This window comes from Neofelis nebulosa, chromosome 16 (genome assembly GCF_028018385.1).
Source record: "Neofelis nebulosa isolate mNeoNeb1 chromosome 16, mNeoNeb1.pri, whole genome shotgun sequence".
NCBI classification, from domain to species: domain Eukaryota; kingdom Metazoa; phylum Chordata; class Mammalia; order Carnivora; family Felidae; genus Neofelis; species Neofelis nebulosa.
The window spans coordinates 63,810,300-63,830,828 of NC_080797.1; the positions used below are offsets into that span (position 1 = coordinate 63,810,300).

Genomic DNA, 20,529 nt, shown 5'->3' on the forward strand with positions numbered 1-20,529 from the left:
GGTCTTACATTTAGTTCCTTAATCCATTTTGGATTTATTTTTGTTTATGGTGTAAGAAAGTGATCCAGTTTCATTCTTTTGCATGTTTCTCTAACTTTCCCAACACCATTTGTTGAAGGGACTGTTTTTTTCCCACTGAATATTCTTGTCTCCATTGTCAAAGATTAATTGACCATATAATCACGGTTTGTTACTGGACTCTCTATTCTGTTCCATTGATATATGTGCCTATTTTTGTGCCAGTACCATTCTGTTTTGATTAGTACAGTCTTGTAGTGTATCTTGAAATCTGGATTGATTACTACAGTCTTGTAGTGTATCTTTTTTTTTTTTTTTTTTAATTTTTTTTTTTCAACGTTTTTTATTTATTTTTGGGACAGAGAGAGACAGAGCATGAACGGGGGAGGGGCAGAGAGAGAGGGAGACACAGAATCGGAAACAGGCTCCAGGCTCCGAGCCATCAGCCCAGAGCCTGACGCGGGGCTCGAACTCACGGACCGCGAGATCGTGACCTGGCTGAAGTCGGACGCTTAACCGACTGCGCCACCCAGGCGCCCCAAGTCTTGTAGTGTATCTTGAAATCTGGATTGTGATACCTCCACCTTTGTTCTTCTTTCTCAAGATTGCTTTGGCTCTCCGGGGTCTTTTGTGGTTCCATACAAATTTAGGATTATTTGTTCCAGTTCAGTGAAAAATACTGTCACCATTTTGATAGGGATTGCATTAAATCTGTAGAATGCTTTGGGTGGCATGGACATTTTAACAATATTTGTTCTTCCAACCCATGAGCATGGAATGTCTTTCCATTTGTTTGTATCATCTTCAATTTCTTTCATCTATGTTTCATGATCTTCAGAGTACAAAGTTTTTCACCTCCTTGGTTCGGTTTATTCCTAGGTATTTTATTACTTTTGACGCAATTATACATGGTATTATTTTCCTAATTTGTCTTTCTACTACTTCATTATTAGTGTGGAGAATGCAATGGATTTCTGTATATTGATTTTGTGTCCTATGTGTGACCTTACTGAATTCATTTATCAGTTTTAGTAGTTGTTGGTGGAGTTTTTAGGGTTTTCTATATATACAGTATCATGTCTTCTGAAAATAATGAAAGTTTAAAGGTAGAATGTGAAGGGGCACCTGGGTGACTCGGTTGGGCATCCGACTTTGGCTCAGGTTGTGCTCCCCTGGTTTGTGAGTTTCAGGCTCACACCGGGCTCTTCGCTGTCAGCACGGAGCCCACTTTGGATCCTCTGTCCCTCTCTCTGCCCCTCCCCCACTGGTTCATGTGTTTTCTCTCTCTCTCTCTCTCTCTCTCTCTCTCTCTCTCTCTCTCTCTCTCTCAGAATAAATAAATAAATAAATAGGGGGCACCTGGGTGGCTCAGGTCATGATCTCACGGCTCGTGAGTTCGAGCCCCACATCGGGCTCTGTGCTGACAGCTCAGAGCCTGGAACCTGTTTCAGATTCTGTGTCTCCCTCTCTCTAACCCTCCCCTGTTCATGCTGTCTCTCTCTGTCTCAAAAATAATAAAACTTTAAAGAAAATAAAAAAAAATAGTGAGTTTTACTTTTTCCTTCCTACTTTGGATGCCTTTCATTTCTTTTTCTTTTTCTTTTTTTTTTATTTATTTGTTTTTGGTTTTTTTGTTTTTGTTTGATTGCTGTGGTTAGGACTTCCAGTACTATGTCAAAAAAAAAAAAAGGAGAAACATTTTTGATATAGCATCTGGGACTATATATACAAAACAGATATAAAAAAATCATGGTGCATGCATGGGGGCGCCGGGCTAGCTCAGTTGGTAGGGCATATGACTTTTTTTTTAATGTTTATTTATTTATTTGAAAGAGAGAGAGAATGCAGGGGAGGGGCGGGGGCAAAAAGAGGGGAAAAGAGAATCCAATGCAGGCTTCGTGCTGTCAGCACAGAGTCCTGATGGGTCTCAGTCTCACGATTCCCTGAGATCATGACCTGAGCTGAAACCTAGAGTTGGACTCTCAACCAACTGAGCCAACCGCTCAGGCACCCCAGTAAAGCATGTGACTCTTGATTTCAGGATGAGGAGTTCAAGCACTATCTTGGGTGGAGAGATTAATACTTACAGAAAATCATGGTGCTGTATTGAGGTGGTTCTCAGAGTGTAATACTGAACTTCGCACAGCTGCTGTGTTAACGGATACTTCATACTCCATTGAAAATCCTTTAAAACAATCACCAGGTCATTAAATCACACCCTTAAGTATGAGTCTCCCAACTTTATTGAAATATTTCCTTTAATGGAAACAAGACCTCACTTGACTTGTCTTGAGTAGTGTATCCATACATGGCAGTGTGCTAAGCACTACAAGAAGGAAATAGGACATTAAAAAATATGATTAGTCATTGCCTCCGGGAGCTTGCAGTTTAGTTGTTTGTTTTTTTTTTAAGTTAACATTGTGTTTTTACTTGTAAAAATAGGCTAATTATTTTATTTTGAACTTTTTAAAATTTGTTTAAATTTTTTAAATGTGTGTACTACCTTAAAATTTACAATTTAATTTTTAAAAATTAATTTTTTTAAATTTACAATATAAAATTTATGAAGATACCCATGAAAAACTCTCACAATGTATGATTAAGTATAAAAGCAATGAAATCACATATTTAGTATCATCGTATTGTTAAAAATACAATTATATTTAGAAAACAATAAAAATACACTAATAGAATGTTGAAATCAGTTTTTAAAAAAATTTTTATGTATAGGGGCACCTGGATGGCTCAGTCGGTTAAGCATCCGACTTTGGCTCAGGTCATGATCTCGTGGTTTGTGAGTTCGAGCCCCGCGTCGGGCTCTGTGCTGACAGCTAGGAGCCTGGAGCCTGCTTCAGATTCTGTGTCTCCCTCTCTCTCTGCCCCTCCCCTGCTCAGGCTCTGTCTCTCTCTGTCTCCAAAATAAATTTAAAAACATGAAAAAAATTTTTTTACGTTTAATTATTTTTGAGTGAGAGAGAGAGAGAGAGAGAGAGAGAGAACGCCAGCTGGGGAGGGGCAGAGGGAGACAGAGACACAGAATCTGAAGCAGTCTCCAGGCTCTGAGTTGTCAGCACAGAGTCCAACACAGGGCTGGAACTCACAAACCACGAGATCATGACCTGAGCCGAAGTCAGACGCTTAACCGACTGAGCCCCCCAAGTGCCCCAAGAAGGTTAAAATCAGTTTTTTAGGGATTACAGGTGTTTTATTTTCAGCTTTTGCTTTCATTTTTTGTTGTATTTTCATAAATATCTTTAATTATGTATTGCTTTTATTTTTTTTAACTTTTTGAAATTTATTTGTTTTGAGAGAATGAGAGAGTGCAAGCAGAGGAGGGTCAGAGAGAGAGGGAGAGAATCACAAGCAGGCTCCGTCCTGACAGTGCACCACCCAAGTGCCCTGGATTACGTACTACTTTTAAAGAGTAGAAAGGTGAGGGCACCTGGGTGGCTCAGTTGGTTAAGCCTCCGACTCTTGATCTCAGCTTAGGTCTTGATCTCAGGGTGGGGAGTTCAAGGCCCTTGTTGGACTCTGACTGGGCATGGAGCCTACTTAGAAACAAAATAAATAAATAAATAAATAAATAAATAAATAAATAAGTGAACCAAAAGAAATAAAAATTACTTTCTGCCATAATATTGTTCTGCAGACTCAGACTGCTTTTTCCATTCAATATATCATATATATATCATATATATATATATATATATATGATATATATACACACATACGTTTTTTTTTTTGTTTTTTGTTTTTTTTTTTTTGTAAACTGTATGCCCAACATGGGGCTCAAACTCACCACCTTGACATCAAGAGTTGTGTGCTACACTGACTGAGCCAGCATGGTGCCCTTCAAGAATATTTTTTCAATAGTACCTATAAAGCTACTTTTCTCTTTTTAACACCTATGATATTCTCTTGTATGGGTGTTACATTATTTAATCAATCTTCTACTGATAAATATCTAAGCTCTTTAAAATTTATTGCTGTTACAGGGGCACCTGGGTGTCTCAGTCAGTTAACCATCTGACTATGATTTCGTGGTTTGTGAGCTCGAGCCCCGAATTGGGCTCTGTGCTCACAGCTCAGAGCCCGGAGCCTATTTCAGATTCTGTGTCTCTCTTTCTTTCTTGGCCCTGCCTCTTCCCCACCCCTCAAAAGTAAATAAACATTAAAAAAATTTTTTTTAAATTACTGCTGTTACAAATAATACTGTAACAAACCCCTTTATTTATTTACATATATATATATATGGGTATGTTTACATATATATAAGGGTATTTACATATTTACATATATATAAGGGTATTTCTAGGAAAGAAAATTGTTTTTTTTATTTATTTGTTTGTTTGTTTATTTATTTATTTATTTATTTATTTATTTATTTATAAGCAATCTCTACACCCAATGTGGGGCTCTAACTCACGACCCCAAGATTAAGAGTTGCATGCTCTATAGACTGAGCCAGCCAGGCTCCCCTAGAAGGAAAAGTTATTATTATTATTTTCTAAAGGTTAATTTGTAAGTAATCTCTACACCCGATATGGGACTGGAACTCACAGCTCCAAGATCAAGAGTCTCATGCTACCAACTAAGCCAGCCAGGTGCTCGTTTGTCTATCCTTATTTCAACATGACATTATTTATTACAATAGGTTTACAGCACACTATCATGTTGGTAAAGTAAACATTTTTTTCAAAATTTCACTCATTTTGTATTATAAGTCTCCCAGATGAACTGGAGAATCAACCTGAAACATTCTCTCAAGATCCGTTTTGAGGGGCGCCTGGGTGGCTCAGTCCGTTAAGCGTCTGACTTCGGCTCAGGTCACGATCTCACCGTCCGTGAGTTCGAGCCCCACATCGGGCTCTGTGCTGACAGCTCAGAGCCTGGAACCTGTTTCAGATTCTGCGTCTCCCTCTTTCTCTGCGCCTCCCCTATTCACGCTCTGTCTTTCTCTGTCTCAAAATAAATAAATATTTAAAAAAAGAAAGATCCGTTTTGAATTTTTTTCTTTATTTTAGAGAGGGAGAAAGTGTGTACAAGTTGGGGAGAGGGGCAGAAGGAGACAGTGAAAGAGAGAGAGAGAATCCCAAACAGGCTCTACACTTGGCCTGACACACAGCTTGATCCCAGGGGGATCATGACCAGACTGAATTCAATAGTTGGATGCTCAACCTACTGAGCCACCTAGGCGCCCCTCCCAAGATCCATTTTGATTTTGATTGGGGTTCCCCTGAATTTATAGATTAATTAGGGGAAAGTTGGGAATCTTTTTTTTTAATGTTTATTTACTTATTTTTGAGAGAGAGAGGGAGAGAGAGAGAGGAGATAACAAGTGGGGGAGGGGCAGAGAGAGAGAGAGACAGAGAGAGAATCCCAAGCAGGCTCTGCACTGTCAGCACAGAGCTGGATGTGGGGCTCAAACCCACGAACCATGAGATCATGACCTGAGCTGAAGTCTGAGGCTTAACTGACTGAGCCACCCTGGCTTTCCCTCTGGCTTTCCCTCTCTCTTTCCCCCTGGCTTGGGTTTTCAGAGTGAACTACTAAAATTTTTGTTTCGTAGTACCTGGGTGGCTCAGTCGGTTAAGCGTCTCTTGGTTTCAGCTCAGGTCAGGATCTGGTGGTTCTTGAGTTCGAGCCCCACATTGGGCTCCGTGCTGACAGTGTGGAGTCTGCTTAGGATTCTCTCTCTTCCTCTCTCTCTGGCCCTTCCCTGCTCACTCTGTCAAAAATAAATAAATAGGGGCGCCTGGGTGGCGCAGTCGGTTGAGCGTCCGACTTCAGCCAGGTCACGACCTCGCGGTCCGTGAGTTCGAGCCCCGCGTCAGGCTCTGGGCTGATGGCTCGGAGCCTGGAGCCTGTTTCCGATTCTGTGTCCCCCTCTCTCTCTGCCCCTCCCCCGTTCATGCTCTGTCTCTCTCTGTCCCAAAAATAAATAAAAAACGTTGAAAAAAAAATAAAAATAAATAAATAAACTTTTTAAAAAATTTTAAAAAGATAAAATTTTTGTGTCTTCCTTTACAGTAAGATAGCTCCTATTTACTTCTCATTTCTCCATATCTATGTAGCTTCAGATAAATGTTGAATATGGGATCAAATTGGGCATTTGTTAAATTCCATATTTTAATGGGAATGTCTAATATTTCACCTTAATATTTAAGGTGAATTTAATATTTCACATTAAGAGTAATGTTTACTAATGGTTTGATAAATAGGCATTTTTTTAAATCAAGTTAAAGAGATCCCTCTACTTCTAATTTGGTAAGACTGTTTATTAAACACTAAGTTAAGGGACACCTGGGTGGCTCAGTCGGTTGAGCATCCGACTTCCGCGCAGGTCATAATCTCACAGTTTGTGAGTTCAAGCCCCACATCAGGCTCACTGCTGTCAGCCTGTCAGCACAGAGCCTGCTTCTATCTGCCCCTTTCCCCCTTGTGCTCTCCCCAAAAATAAATAAATATTTTTTAAATAAATAAATAAAAACTGAGTTAAAAAGTGAATGTTGGGGCACCTGGCTGGCTCAGTCAGTAGAGCATGCTGTCTTGATCTCGGGGTTGTGAGTTTGAGCCTCACATTGGGTATAGAAATTATTTAAGGAAATAGTCATTAAAAAAAAAGTTTTTACTTTATACTGGATGCTTTTTCAGGCTCAATTTTTATAAAGTATGTTTTTTTTTTCCTTTAATGAGTAACTATAGTTGGTTATATTAGTAGATTTTCTAATGGACTCATATTTACATTGCTGGAATAATTTCTTAGTTATATATACATATGGCAGGCAGCCCGTGACTGGCTCTCTTCAGGACACCTGTGTAAATATGTTGGGAGTGTTCTTTTTTTTGTTGTTTTAATTATTATTTTTTTTTTTTAGGAGAGAGAGAGAGTGCAAGCAAGGTAGAGGGGCAAAGGAAGAGAGAGAGAGAGAATCCCAAGCAGGCTCCATGCTCAGCGCAGAGAGCTGGGCACGGGGCTGGATCCCATGGCCCTGGGATCAGGACCTGAGCCAAAATCAAGCATCAGATGCTCAATGGACTGAGCCACCCAGGTGACCCTGTTGGGAAGGTTCCGAAGGGCTTCCCCTCTTGGTAGGTTACAGGCAAGTAGTTTTAGCCCAGAAACTTATTGTCTTGTCCATTGACTGTAAGGAAAATACCCACGTTTATATTGTGCGGAAAGATGGGAGTACAGGTGGCTTCCCTGGCACCTCCTCTCTATCCTGCCATCTCTCCTCAACCCTTTGGTCAGGTGCCCAGAGAGGCTTGGGCACATGAGCAATCCACCACATCACGTCCTTCTACATTTGTGGCTGATTTCACTCAAGATTCTGCTACCCTCCGGGGCACCTGGGTGGCTCAGTCGGTTGAGTGTCTGACTCTTGATTTCAGCTCAGGTCATGATCTCTAGATTCATGAGGTGGAGCCCCCCCATCGGGTTCAGTCAGCATTGATAGCAGGGCCTGCTTGGAATTCTTTCTCTTTCCCCCTCTCTGCCCCTCCCCCGCCAAAATAAATACAGTTAAAAAAAAAAAAAAAGATTCTGCTATTCTCCAAATAACTAGGAAAACCTATCACTTCCAACCCTCACAAGATTGTATTACTTAGGAAGAAGAAAAGATTATCTTGTAAGTGGTTTGAGGACAGTAGCAAATTAGAAAGAAGTTAGGTGTACACTTTATGCCATTCACCAATTAGTTTTTAAATTTAATGAAGTAAGGTTAAGAACCAACTTCTATAAATATTAGTATAAAATAAAATCAAATACCTGTCAGATCAATGGAAGAAGGTTTTTTAGCACTGAAAGTAAAAATTGACTATTTGAAGGGGATCCTGGGTGGCTCAGTTGGTTAAGCAACTGATTTTGGCTCAGGTCATGATCTCACGGTTCATGGGTTCAAGCCCTCATCGGGCTCTGTGCTGACAGCTCAGAGCCTGGAGCCTGCTTCCGATTCTGTGTCTCCCTCTCTCTCTGCCCCCCCCCCCCACTCTCTCTCTCTATCTCTTTCAAAAATAAACATTAAAAAATGGACTATTTGAGGGGCGCCTGGGTGGCTCAGTCGGTTAGGCGTCCGACTTCGGCTCAGGTCATGATCTCGCGGTCTGTGAGTTCGAGCTCCGCGTCAGGCTCTGTGCTGACATCTTGGAGCCTGGAGCGTGTTTCAGATTCTGTGTCTCCCTCTTTCTCTGACCCTCCCCCGTTCATGCTCTGTTTCTCTCTGTCTCAAAAATAAATAAACATTAAAAAAAATTTAAAAAAAAGGACTATTTGAATAAAGAGTAAATGCAGTAAATAAAATATGAAAGGGGTATAACCTGAGACACCTGGGTAGCTCAATCAGCTGAGCATCCAACTCTTGATTTCTGCTCAGGTCATGATCTCAGGATCTGGGATCCCGCCCCATGTTAGGGCTCTGAGCTGAGCGTGGAGCCTGCTTAAGATTCCCTCACCTTCTCCCTCTGCCCCTCCCCCACATGGGTGTGTGGAAGCTAGCGCATGCACATTCTCTCTAAATTAAAAGTAGTAAGTAAGTAAAAACAAAAAAAAAATAAAAGGGTATAACCTGCTAATTCATACATGAGAAAAGTCAAAGAGTTAATAAAGAAATATATTCATTCTCACTAGTAATAAAATTTACAAATAAATTGAGTTATACTTTTTGAAAAGTTCATCAATTAATCTTTAATTCTTTTTTTAAAATGTTTTCATTATTTATTTTGACATATATATATTTATATATTTATGTTTTATTTATTCTTGAGAAAGAGAGAGACACAGCATGAGTGAGGGAGGGGCACAGCGAGAGAAGGGACACAGAATCCAAAGCAGACTCCAGGCTCTGAGCTGTCAGCACAGAGCCCGATGTGGGGCTTGAACTCATGAGTCGTGAGATCATGACCTGGGCCGAAGTCGGACACTTGACCGACTGAGCCACCCAGGCACCCCTTCATTATTTATTTTGAAGGAGAGAGAAAGAGAGGGGGAGAGAGAGAGAGATAGTGAAGGAAGGGCAGAGAGAGAGAACAAGAGAGAATCCCAAGCAGGCTCCACCCTGTCAACACAGAGCCTGACACTGGTCTCAAATCCCCAAACCATGAAATTATGCCCTGAGCCAAAATCAAGAGTCAGACACTTAACTGAGCCACCCAGGTGCCTCAAGATTTTATTTTTTTTAAGTAATCTCTATACCCAACGCTGGACTCAAACTCACAACCCAGAGATCAAGGGTTGCATACTCTACTGACTGAGCCAGCCAGGTGTTCCTCATTCATTTTTTAAATATCATTGAATATTCAGTCCGTGGTCAATTTCCCATGGTTGTCTCAAATGCTTTTTTTTTTTTTTTCCAATTGGTATACCTGAATCAGGATACAAACTAAATTCACACAATACATCAGTGAGTAGAGCTCTTAAGTCTCTCTTTATCCACAACAGATCTCCCTTCCTGTCCTTCTTCTTTTTCATGCCATTTATTTGAGAGAAACTGGGCCATTTGTCTTATTTGAGAGAAACTGGGCCATTTGTCTTATAGAATATCTCACATCCTGGATACGTCCTCACTTCCTTATGGTGTTATTTAACTTGTTCCTGTATTCCTCATATTTCCTGTAAACTGATAGCTGGATTAGAGTAAGGTCCTTTTTTTTTTTTTTTTTTTTTTTTAATTTGAATGCCTCAGAGGTGGTGCCTGCTATGAGCTTCCTGTTGTATCACATCGGTGACACACAATGTCCTATTCACTTTTGGTGTGGCTATCACTGATAAGAGACAAATACTTGTATCATACTGAGAACAATGTTTTCTGTTTTTTAAATTTTTCTTTTTCATTGAAATATAATTGTTATACAACGTACAATGTTATGTTAGTAAAAAGACAACCACAAAAAAAACCCACCAATGTTATATTAGTTTCAGGTATGCAACGTAGTGATTTGACAATGCATTATTCATTGCTCACCGCAGTGGGCGTTAATCACAATCTGTCACCGTACTGTGTTATTACAACATTATTTACTATACTGCCCATGCTGTACTTTTCATTATCATGACATTTCGTTTATTACTGGAAGTTTGTATCTCTTTTTTTTTTTTGAAGTTTGTATTTCTTAATCCCCTTCACCTATTTTGTCCCTACCCACCTCCCCTCTGGCAACTACCCGTTTGTTTTATGTATTTAAAAATGTGTTTCGGGGGGCACCTGGGTGGCTCAGTCGGTTGAGCATCCGACTCTTGATTTCAGCTCAGGTCATGATCCCTGGGTCGTGGATTGAGTCCCACGTCGGCTCTGTGCTGTGCATGGAGCCTGCTGGAGATTCTCCTCTCTCTCCACATACCAGAAAAATATATAGCAAATATTAACAGTGGTTTTCCTCGTGTAATCACATAACTGGTGGACTTTTCATCCCTTCACGTATTACTATTTTTTATCATAAGCATGTATTAGTTAATAAATATAAAATAATAAAATACAGTGTACACTCAAAAAAAAAAAAAGATTATCCTCTCTCTCCCTCTGCCCCTCTCCCCTGCTCTCTCTCTAAAACAAACAAAAAAGTCTGGTTTTTTTGTTCGTTGATTTGTTTTTTAGATTCCATATATAAGTGAAATCGTATGTTCTTTGTCTTTCTCTGCCTGACTTATTACCCTTAGCACAATACACTCTATCCATATATGTCACAAGGGCAAGATCTCATTCTTTTTTATGGCTGAGTAATATTCCACGGTGTATGTATACACCACATCTTCTTTATCCATTCATCTACTGATGGACACTTGGGCTGCTTCCATATACTGGCTATTGCAAATAATGCTGCCATAAACATAGGGGTGTGTATATCTTTTCAAATTAGTTTTTTCATTTTGAGGGGTATATAGTGAGTAATGGAATTACTGGATCATATGGTATTTCTATTTTAATTTTTTTAGTGTTTACTTATTTTTGAGAGAGAGACAGAGTGCAAGTAGGAGAGGGGTAGAGAGAGAAGGAGACACAGAATCTGAAACAGGCTCTAGGCTCTGAGCTGTCAGCACAGAGCCCCACACGGGGCTTGAATTCACAAACCACGAGATCATGACCTGAGCTGAAGGCAGATGGTTAACGGACTGAGCCACCCAGGCACCCCTAGTTTGAATTTTTTTTTAAGATTTTATTTATGTAAAACTCAAACTCACAGCTCTGAGGTCAAGAGTTGCATGCTCCACTGACTGACCCAGCCAGGTGTCCTTCCATTTTTAATTTTTTTGAGGAAACTCCATACTGTTTTCCACAGTGGCTGCACCAATTTACATTCCCACCAAGAGTGCAGGAGGGATCTGTGTTTCTACATCTTCACCAACACTCATTTCTTTTCTTTTCTTTAAAAAAAAATTTTTTTATGGGGGCGCCTGGGTGGCTCAGTCATTGAGCATTGAATTTCAGCTCAGATCATGATCTTGCAGTTCATGGGTTCAAGCCCCACATGAGGCTCCTGTGCTGACAGTGAGGAGCCTGCGTGGGGTTCTCTCTTTCTCTGTCCCTCCCAACATGTGCTTTCTCTCTCTCTCAAAATAAATGAATAAACTTAAAAAAAAAATCTGGACAGCAATTAAAAAAAAAGATTTTATTTATGTACTTTTAAAATTTGTTTTATAAAAATTTTTTTAATGTTTTATTTATTTTTGAGAGAGAGCATGCGCGCAGGCAGGGGAGGGACTGAGGGAGAGGGGAACAGAAGATTCGAAGCAGGCTCCACACTGACATCAGCAATCCCAAAGTGGGGCTTGAACTCACAAACGGTGATATCATGACCTGAGCTGATGTCGAATGCTCAACCAACTGAGCCACCCAGGTGCCCCTATTTGTGTGTTTGTGAGTAATCTCTACACCTAATGTGGGGCTTGCACTCGTAACCCCGAGATCAAGAATTGCATGCCGCACTGACTAAGCCAGCCTAGGCACCCCAACATTTGTTATCTCTTGCTGAGACAGATATTTTTATTTATTTATTTGTTTGTTTATTTTTATCGGAGACAAATATTTTCAAAGCGCTTTACTGAGATATAATATACACCCCATAAAATCCATTAGTTTTCAGCGTAAAATTCAATTACTTTCAGTGTGTTAACAGAGTTATGTAGCTGTTGCCACAGTCTAATTTTAGAACACTTCCATCATGCTGAAATGAAACTTTGAGCCCATTTACAGTCAGTCCCCATTCCTTCTCCCAGCCCCGGGCAACCATTAATCTATTTTCTGTCTCATAGATTCACCCTATATAAAAACAAATCATGTTTGTGTGCTCCACTGTTTTCGTCTCTGTTAACTCTCAGTCGGTTTCAGAATTCGGTTCAGACATTTTATTCATAAAAAAAATTTTTTTAATGTTTTTATTTATTTTTGAGACAGAGAGAGACAGAGCATGAGCAGGGGAGGGGCAGAGAGAGAGGGAGACACAGAATCGGAAGCAGGCTCCAGGCTCCCAGCTGTCAGCACAGAGCCCAATGCGGGGCTCGAACTCACACACTGTGAGATCATGTCCTGAGCCGAAGTCGGACGCTCAACCGACTGAGCCACCCAGGCGCCCCTGGTTCAGACATTTTAACCTCACTATGCCTTTTTCCTTCCCTTGCTCCTGTTTCTCTCAATCCCTCATTCATTGACGTTGATTAATTTCTAAAAAAATTTCTTAAGTTTATTTATTTATTTTGACAAACAGAGAGAAAACACGAGTCAGGGAGGGGCAGAGACAGGAGAGAGCAAGTCCCAAGTGAGCTCCATGCTGTCAGCGCAGAGCCCAACATACAAACCGTGAGATCATGACGCAAGCCGAAATCAAGAGTTGGATGCTTAATTGACTGAGCCACCCAGGTGACCCTTTTTAAATATTTTTTAAAGCTTTTTTAATTTATTTTGTGTATGTGTGCACACGTGCACACAAGCGGAGGAGGGCCTGAAAGAAAGAGGGAGAAAGAATCCCAAGTAGGCTCTGCACTGTCAGTGCAGAGCCTGGCACGGGGCTCCATCTCATGAACCCTGAGATCATAACCTGAGCTGAAATCAAGAGTTGGACACTTAACCGACTGAGCCACCCAGGCACCCCAATTTTGATCAATTTTTAAGAACAGTGTCTCTAGTTTTGTGCTTAATTTCCTTGCTTTGTGCATTTTGTGTCGTCTTGTATCCCTCAGTAGCCAGCTCTGTGCTCCCCTAAATTACCAGGGCTGGCTGGGCTTGCCCAAAAGAACTGTTGTAAGATTTGTAAAATAGGTCCCTCTCCAACACACAGTCTTAAAGGCTTGCTGCTTAGCAGGCAAAAGGCTGCTATGTTTGAACTTAAAACTATGCCCCCTGCAGGCAGGCAAAGCCAGGAGCCAGGCCTGAATCTTGGCCATCAGAGCACAGATTGGATTTCAACTCCACTCCTCTTTGTCCCACAAGTCCTTCGTTAGGGCCTAACTTGTATATTCACATGCAGCAGCACTGCTAATAAGACTAGACATTTGGTTCTCCTTTACAGTAGTAAATAGAAGTTTACTATTAGTCATTTGACAAACATTTGCTGAGTGTTTCCCGTGTGGTAATTATGTGAGGTGCTACAGATAAAAGCGAATAAAATAGGCACAACCCCTGACGTTAAGAAGCCTGCTGTCAGAGTCTTTTCATTCCCAGTAATCTTTTTCCATGGGCCTTTCTTCTCAAACAGTTCCCAAGGCCCAGTTCCAAACACCCACTTTGGCAGGTGCTAAAAATCATGCTTGGGGCGCCTGGCCGGCTCAGTTGTTTGAACGTGTGACTCTTGATCTTGGGGTCATGAGCTCAAGCCCCATGTTGACTGTAGAGATTACTTAAAGAAATAAATATTTTTATTTATTTTACTTTTATAAAATAAAATAAAGGGAAGCTATTAAAAAATAAACACTATGGGGCACCTGGCTGGCTCAGTCTGTAGCACATGCAACTCTTGATGTATTTACAGCTCATCTCATCAAGAGGGGGAGTCTATTTCCTCACTCCTTGAAACCTGGCTGGCCTGGAGACTCACTTTGATCGATAGAATGCGGTGGAGTTGACATTGTGTCAGTTCTAAGGTTAGGCCTTAAGAGCCTCCATAGGATTCTTCCTGTTCTTTTGGAATTCTGTCAGTAGCTATGAGACCCGGTCCAGGCTACCCTGCTGGAGGATGGAAGGTCACACACACAAAGCAGAGATAAACTGTGTGGGCTGAGGGCCATCCAAGACCGGCCAGCCCCCAGTCAGTCAGAAGCTAAGCAGACCAGGGGCGCATGGGGGACTCAGTTGATTAAATGTCTGCCTTCGGGTCAGGTCATGATCTCATGGTTCCTGGGTTTGAGCCCCACATTCACGGTTCGTGGGTCTGAGCCCCGCATAGGGCTCTGCGCTGGCAGTTCAGAGCCTGGAGCCTGCTTCGGATTCTGTGTCTCCCTCTCTCTCTCTGCCCCTCCCCTGCTCGCATTCTGTCTCTCTCTTTCAAAAATAAATAAGTGTTAAAAAAAAATTTTTTTTATAGAACCTGAGCAGACCAGAACAGTCCAGCTGAGCCAACCTACACTGCAGAACTATAAGATAAATAAGTGATTGTTGTTTTAAGCCACTAAGTATTGACATGGTTTACTTTGCAGCAAAAGCTAACTGATACAGTAACTTTCTTACGTCCATTGGATTATTACTACCCGCTGCTCCCACTTGGCTTTTGATGACCTCTGGCCTATCCCGCTTTCCATTATTTTGTCCAAAATAATGGTATCTGGGTGTGTACAAGATGCCATTGGGTATCTGTTGTGTGTACAAGCAGAGCTGGGTACTGAAATACACCAATGAGCCACCTTGGTTATGCAACAGGCACGTACAGGTAGTTTCAGTTCAGTGTGATGCTACAAATGTAAATACATATTGCCAACAAAGGACCTGGGACAGACACCTAACTAGTCAGATAAGATAACTAGTCAGATAATTACTAGTCAGATAAGACCAGTAATTGAAGGTGAGGGAGAAAGTGAGTCAGAGAGAGGTATAGACTGTACACAAAAGCCCGGAGGGGCACAGAGGAGGGTCAGGTAAAGAAAGGTCAAGAAATTCAGTATGGCTAGAGCCCAGAGTACAGGAGGGAGAGCAAGGAGAGGCAGGGCTGGAGAAAGAAGCAGGAACTAGAACACAAAGAGCTCTACCCGCCTTTACAGAGAGTTTAGCTATCTGTTGCAGGGGAATCTAATCTAACATAGTATGAGTGTAGGAAGCTCACAGGACTGCAATGTGACAGAGGGACTGGAGGGGTTGAAACTAGAGGCAGGAGACCAGTTAGGCGGCTGTTGCGGTCATCTAGATGACAGAACGTGGCAGTTTGAACTAAGGTAGCAGTAGTGGGGACGAAGTTAAGTGGACTGATATAGATGCTTAGGAGTTAAGATTCCATAACTGACTAGAAATGCGATGATGAACGAGAGGAAGGAATAAAGGGTGGCCCCAGATTTTTGGCTTGGCCAAATGGTGATAGAATTGAGGTTAAGAATGTGGGTGAGGAACAGGGGAACAGAAGGGGCAACTGTGTCCAGTTCAGTCGGTGGAGCATGTAACTCTTTTTTTTGTTTTTTAAGTTTATTTATTTTGAGAGAGAGAGAGAGAAAGTAGGGGAGAGAGAGAGAGAGAGAAAGTAGGGGAGGGAGAGAGAGAGAGCGAGTGGGGGAGGAGCAGAGAGAGGGAGAGAGAGAATCCCAGGCAGGCTCTGTACTGTCCATGCAGAACCTGATATGAGGCTCAAACTTACGAACCATGAGATTATGACCCAAGCCGAAGTTGGATGCTTAACCAAATGAGCCACCCAGGTGCCCCTGGAGCCTGCAACTCTTGATCTCATGGTTATAAGTTTGAGCCCCACATTGGGTATAGAGATTACTTAAAAATAAAATCTTAAAAAAATTAGGGGAAGAGATGAAGAATTCAGTTTAGAGTATGTTAAGTCTGAGGTGCCTTCAGCACATCCAAATGGAGATGTCTAGTAGGCAGTTGGATATATCTAAGACCTGACAAACAATAATTTATATATTTGCTCATTATCTAACTTGAAAAAAAAAAAAAAGATAGGAGGTATCTGATAGTTGAGGAGTTTAGGGACTAGAGGAGGAAGGGAAGAAGAGAGCTTTGGGAAAAGTGAGAGAACCGGAAGCCTAGAAGGTAGTGGTCAGAGAGTAAAATGTCTAGGATCCCAGGATGTAAAAGTACAAGATAATGAATTTGAAGTACTCAGAAAAAAAAAAAAAGAGAGAGAGAGAGAGAGAGAGAGGCCAAGGTGATGGATGGGTCACCCCAGATGATAGCAGGCCAGATGTCAAAACCTTTCATAAATGAGAGGAAGGTAAACCTTTCATAAATGAGCCACCTGGGTGGCTCAGTCAGTTAAGCGTTTGACTTTGGCTCAGGTCACGATCTCGCGGTTCGTGAATTCGAGCCCCGTGTGGGGTTCTGTGCTGACAGCTCAGAGCCTGGAGCCTGCTTTGGATTCTGTGTCTCCCTCTCTCTCACTGCCCCTCTCTCACTCACGCTCTCTCTCAAAAATAAATAAACATTAAAAATTAAAAAAAAAATGAGAGGAAGGTTGGTTTGATGACAGTAAAGTGGGTAAGGGGCAGAACAGGATGGCAAGACCTTCAAAGATGGAGTGAAGTCCAAAACGGGGCACGTATGTTCAGAGAAGACTCGGCACAGCTTGAGGATGCCAGGAACAAAATGAAGGGTGACTGGGGGACTTACACTTGGGGCAATTAGCAAAATGACAAGAATGTGAAGTATGGTATGAGTGGGTTGGCCCCAGATGTCCAGGTACAGATTGTTCATGCTTTGGAAGGAATGCAATACCCCTTGAGGAAAGAGCAGCAGCCCGGCACAGTGTTTCTCTTTTAAAGGGCAGCCGGGGATAGAATTGCCAGGTTTAGCAAATGAAAATATGGATGCTCAGTTAAATTTTTTTTTTAATTTTTAAGTTTATTTATTTATTTTGAGAGAGAAAGGAGGTACAAGCAGGGGAGGGCCAGAGAAAGAGGCAGGGAGAGAGAATCCCAAACAGGCTCTGCACTGTCAGCGGGGCTCAAACTCGCAAACCGTGACATCATGACCAGAGTCGAGACCAAAAGCCGAACGCTTAAACGACTGAGCCACCCAGGCGCCCCGCTCAGTTAAATTTCAATTTCAGGTATTGCATGGGACATACTTAGACCAATTTCTACAAAGTTTTGGCATCATACAGTCGTAACAGCCTGCCAGCTGGTTAGCCTCTCAGCTATCCAATTCAACTCCTTTGTATTAGAGTAGGCTAACTGCTACAACTATTTGATCTTAAAACATAAAATGGGTTTTTAAAAAAGAATTATTTTTAATGTTTATTTATTTTTGAGAGACAGAGCGCAAGCAGAGAAGGGGTAGAGACAGATGGAGACACAGAATCTGAAGTAGGCTCCAGGCTCTGAGCTGTCAGCACAGAGCCCGACATGGAGCTCGAACCCACAAACCGCAAGATCATGACCTGAGCTGAAGTTGGACACTTAACCGACTGAGCCACTCAGGCGCCTCAGGTTTCTTGATTTTCGAAATTTATTTTTAAAAATTAAAAATATTTTTAAGATTTTATTTTCTTTTTAAAGATTTTTTCATTTTTTTAAATTTATTTGAGAGAGAGAGAGAGAGCACCAATGGGGGAGAGGGGCAGAGGGAGAGTGAGAATCATAAGCAGGCTCCATGCTCAGCCCAGAGACCGATGCCACACCCCAGGTACCCCTGAAGATTTTATTTTTAAGTAATCTCTATTCCCAACATGGGCCTCAAACTCACAACCCTGAGATCGAGTCCCATGCTCCACTGACTGAGCCAGCCACGTGCCCCCATATAATGGTTGAACAAAGCTTATTTCCTACCTAGCTGGTAACGAAGCTGGAGAGGCCCTTCTACATGCAGTCACTTAGGGGTCAGGGGGATGAACTTTCTGCCCTGGGTGTCATCTCCATTCCAGCCGGGTGGAAATGGTGAGCATGGAGGAGCACCTGTAGGGGTTTGTATAAGCCAGGCCCGAAAGTGGCGTAGACACTCCTGCACACAGTCCGTTGGCTGATGTCAATCACATGGTCCTACGTAACAGCAAGGGAGTCCTGTTAATGTAGTCAGGCAGTGTGCATAGAAGAGAACACAGATTGGAGCGAGTAATCTCTGCCATACCCCTTAGGAGGTTTATCTGTGGATCCCCTAGGGGGTCATTAAGATTCTGGTTCAATAACCATTGCTTTTGGAACAGGCCCCTCCTCTCCCTCTCAAAAACACACCAAGTCCTGATTGCTGCTGAAAATGTGATTAAAGACAGAATGAAAGATTATCACATTCTTTCCTTTTTTTCCCAGATACGGTGGTACTTAGGATAGCCAAAAGTGGCACCTATCAAATAGATCTCACTAAAAGAAATAGGAAAAGTCTGTTTTGTTTTTCCAATTCTAGCTGCTAGCCTGTCAAGTTGGTGCTATATCTTTCCATTACGATGAAATTTACCACAAATCATTCCAAACAACAAATATTTTCCCCCAGTTCTTGCTTATGTAAATGTAGGTTGTCATGACAACAAGAAGACGGCCTTGATCATATGGCAGAGCTTGCTAAGAAACAAGAAGCAACTAGCTGGTTCAAACATAAACCTAATCCCATAGGCATGCTTAACAAGGGAAATGAAAAACTGGGGCAATTTTTTATTCAAAAGAAAAAGTGAAAGTAGAGGAAGAATTTGATTCTACTGAGAGAAAAGATGTGGTCAAAAAATTTAAATAAACCACTTCCTCTTGTTACATTCTTTCTTTGGGGATGAGATCTGGCTTTCTTCTTGTTTCTTGCTGTATCACAAGGCTCATAAAAGGATTTGGGCCCCAGACTCGGCCAATTTTCTCTTTACTTGCAATCCACCTTGACATTGGAATGGGGTCACGCCCTTTACTATATACTTTACAGAAAGAATTCACAGGGACCTCACCCATTAGCTGCTTTCTTGACTTGCTGCCTCTACGGTCTATGTTATTGAGACCTAAATGGCAAGATAAGAACTAATTACTTTGAATAATGTTTAGGATATATTAAGCTACTTTCATTAGAACTGGCATTTTATTTATTTATTTTTTTAATTTTTTTTTTCAACGTTTTTTATTTATTTTTGGGACAGAGAGAGACAGAGCATGAACGGGGGAGGGGCAGAGAGAGAGGGAGACACAGAATCGGAAACAGGCTCCAGGCTCCGAGCCATCAGCCCAGAGCCTGACGCGGGGCTCGAACTCACGGACCGCGAGATCGTGACCTGGCTGAAGTCGGACGCTTAACCGACTGCGCCACCCAGGCGCCCCAGAACTGGCATTTTAGAACAAAATAATTTGCACATAACCTTGACATTTTTGGTAATGGGATTCAGTCTTTTTGAAAGTATTGCTAAAACGAGATATTAAAAATAAGCTACAACTAGCGAGGAGCCCCCCCCTCCCCCCACGCCCTGCACTGCTTGGCAGGAATGCAGATTGGTGCAGCGACTATGGAAGATCTTATGAAGGTTCCTCAAAAAGTTAAAGGTGGGGGGCACCTGAGTGGCTCAGTCAGTGAAGTGTTGGCCTCTTGATTTTGGCTCAGGTCATGATCTCACAGTTTGTGAGTTTGAGCCCCGAGATGGGCTCTGGACTGGCAGCATAGAGCCTGCTTGGGATTCTCTCTCTCTCCCTCCCTCTCTGCCCCTCCCCCACTTGTGTTTTCTCTCTCCCTCTCTCTCAAATAAATAAACATTTTTTTAAAAGTTAAAGATGGAACTATCCTACAACCCAGTAATTGCACTACTGGGTATTTACCCAAAGAGTACAAAAACACTAATTTGAAGAGATATGTGCACCTCTACGCTTATTGCAACATTATTTACAATTAGCCAAGATATGGAAGCAGGACAAAACAAACAAGTGTCCATCAACAGATGAATGCATAAAGATGTAAGACATATATAATATATACACATACATATATAACCACACAGGAATATTATTCAGCCATAGAAAATAATTAAATCTTGCCATTTGCAACAACATGGATGGATCCAGAGAGTATAATGCTAAGTAAAATAAGCCAGTCAGAGAAAGACAACCACCATATGATTTCATTCATATGGAATTTAAGAAACAAAACAAACAAGGGGGGGGGGGGGAAGAGACAAACCAAAAAACAAACTCTTAAGTATAAAGTACAAACTGATGTTTACCAGAAGGGAGGTGGGGGGGGGGGGCATGGGGGGAAATAGGTGAGTAGGATTAAGAATACACTTGTCTTGATGGGTTTTAGTCTAATATTAAAACGAACCTAGTCTTTGAGCATACACAAGACCAGGGAAACCAGAGACAGCAGCTGAGAGGTAGTTGGCTGGGCCCCTATTCCCCAGCACTAAAAACTCTGCTGAAGGAAACATTCTTCATTCAATAAATGTGTATTATCGGCTGTGAGCTAGGCTCTGTGCTGGGCTCTC

At 41.7% G+C, this 20,529-nt stretch overlaps 1 long non-coding RNA gene across 3 annotated transcripts; it reads right to left on the minus strand.

The window, feature by feature from the left end:
- Positions 1 to 1,818: 1,818 nt before the first annotated feature.
- Positions 1,819 to 19,139, minus strand: LOC131497044 (uncharacterized). Of its 3 annotated transcripts, XR_009254734.1 has the most exons (4): positions 17,921 to 19,139; positions 5,591 to 5,746; positions 3,461 to 3,569; positions 1,819 to 2,203 (listed from the first exon to the last, which is right to left on the minus strand). It is a non-coding gene; the product is annotated as an uncharacterized LOC131497044 (long non-coding RNA). The 3 variants fall into 3 exon arrangements; XR_009254733.1 differs by lacking the exon at positions 1,819 to 2,203 and having other exon boundaries at positions 2,604 to 3,566; XR_009254732.1 differs by lacking the exon at positions 1,819 to 2,203 and having other exon boundaries at positions 2,604 to 3,569.
- Between the last annotated feature and the right edge of the window lie 1,390 nt (positions 19,140 to 20,529).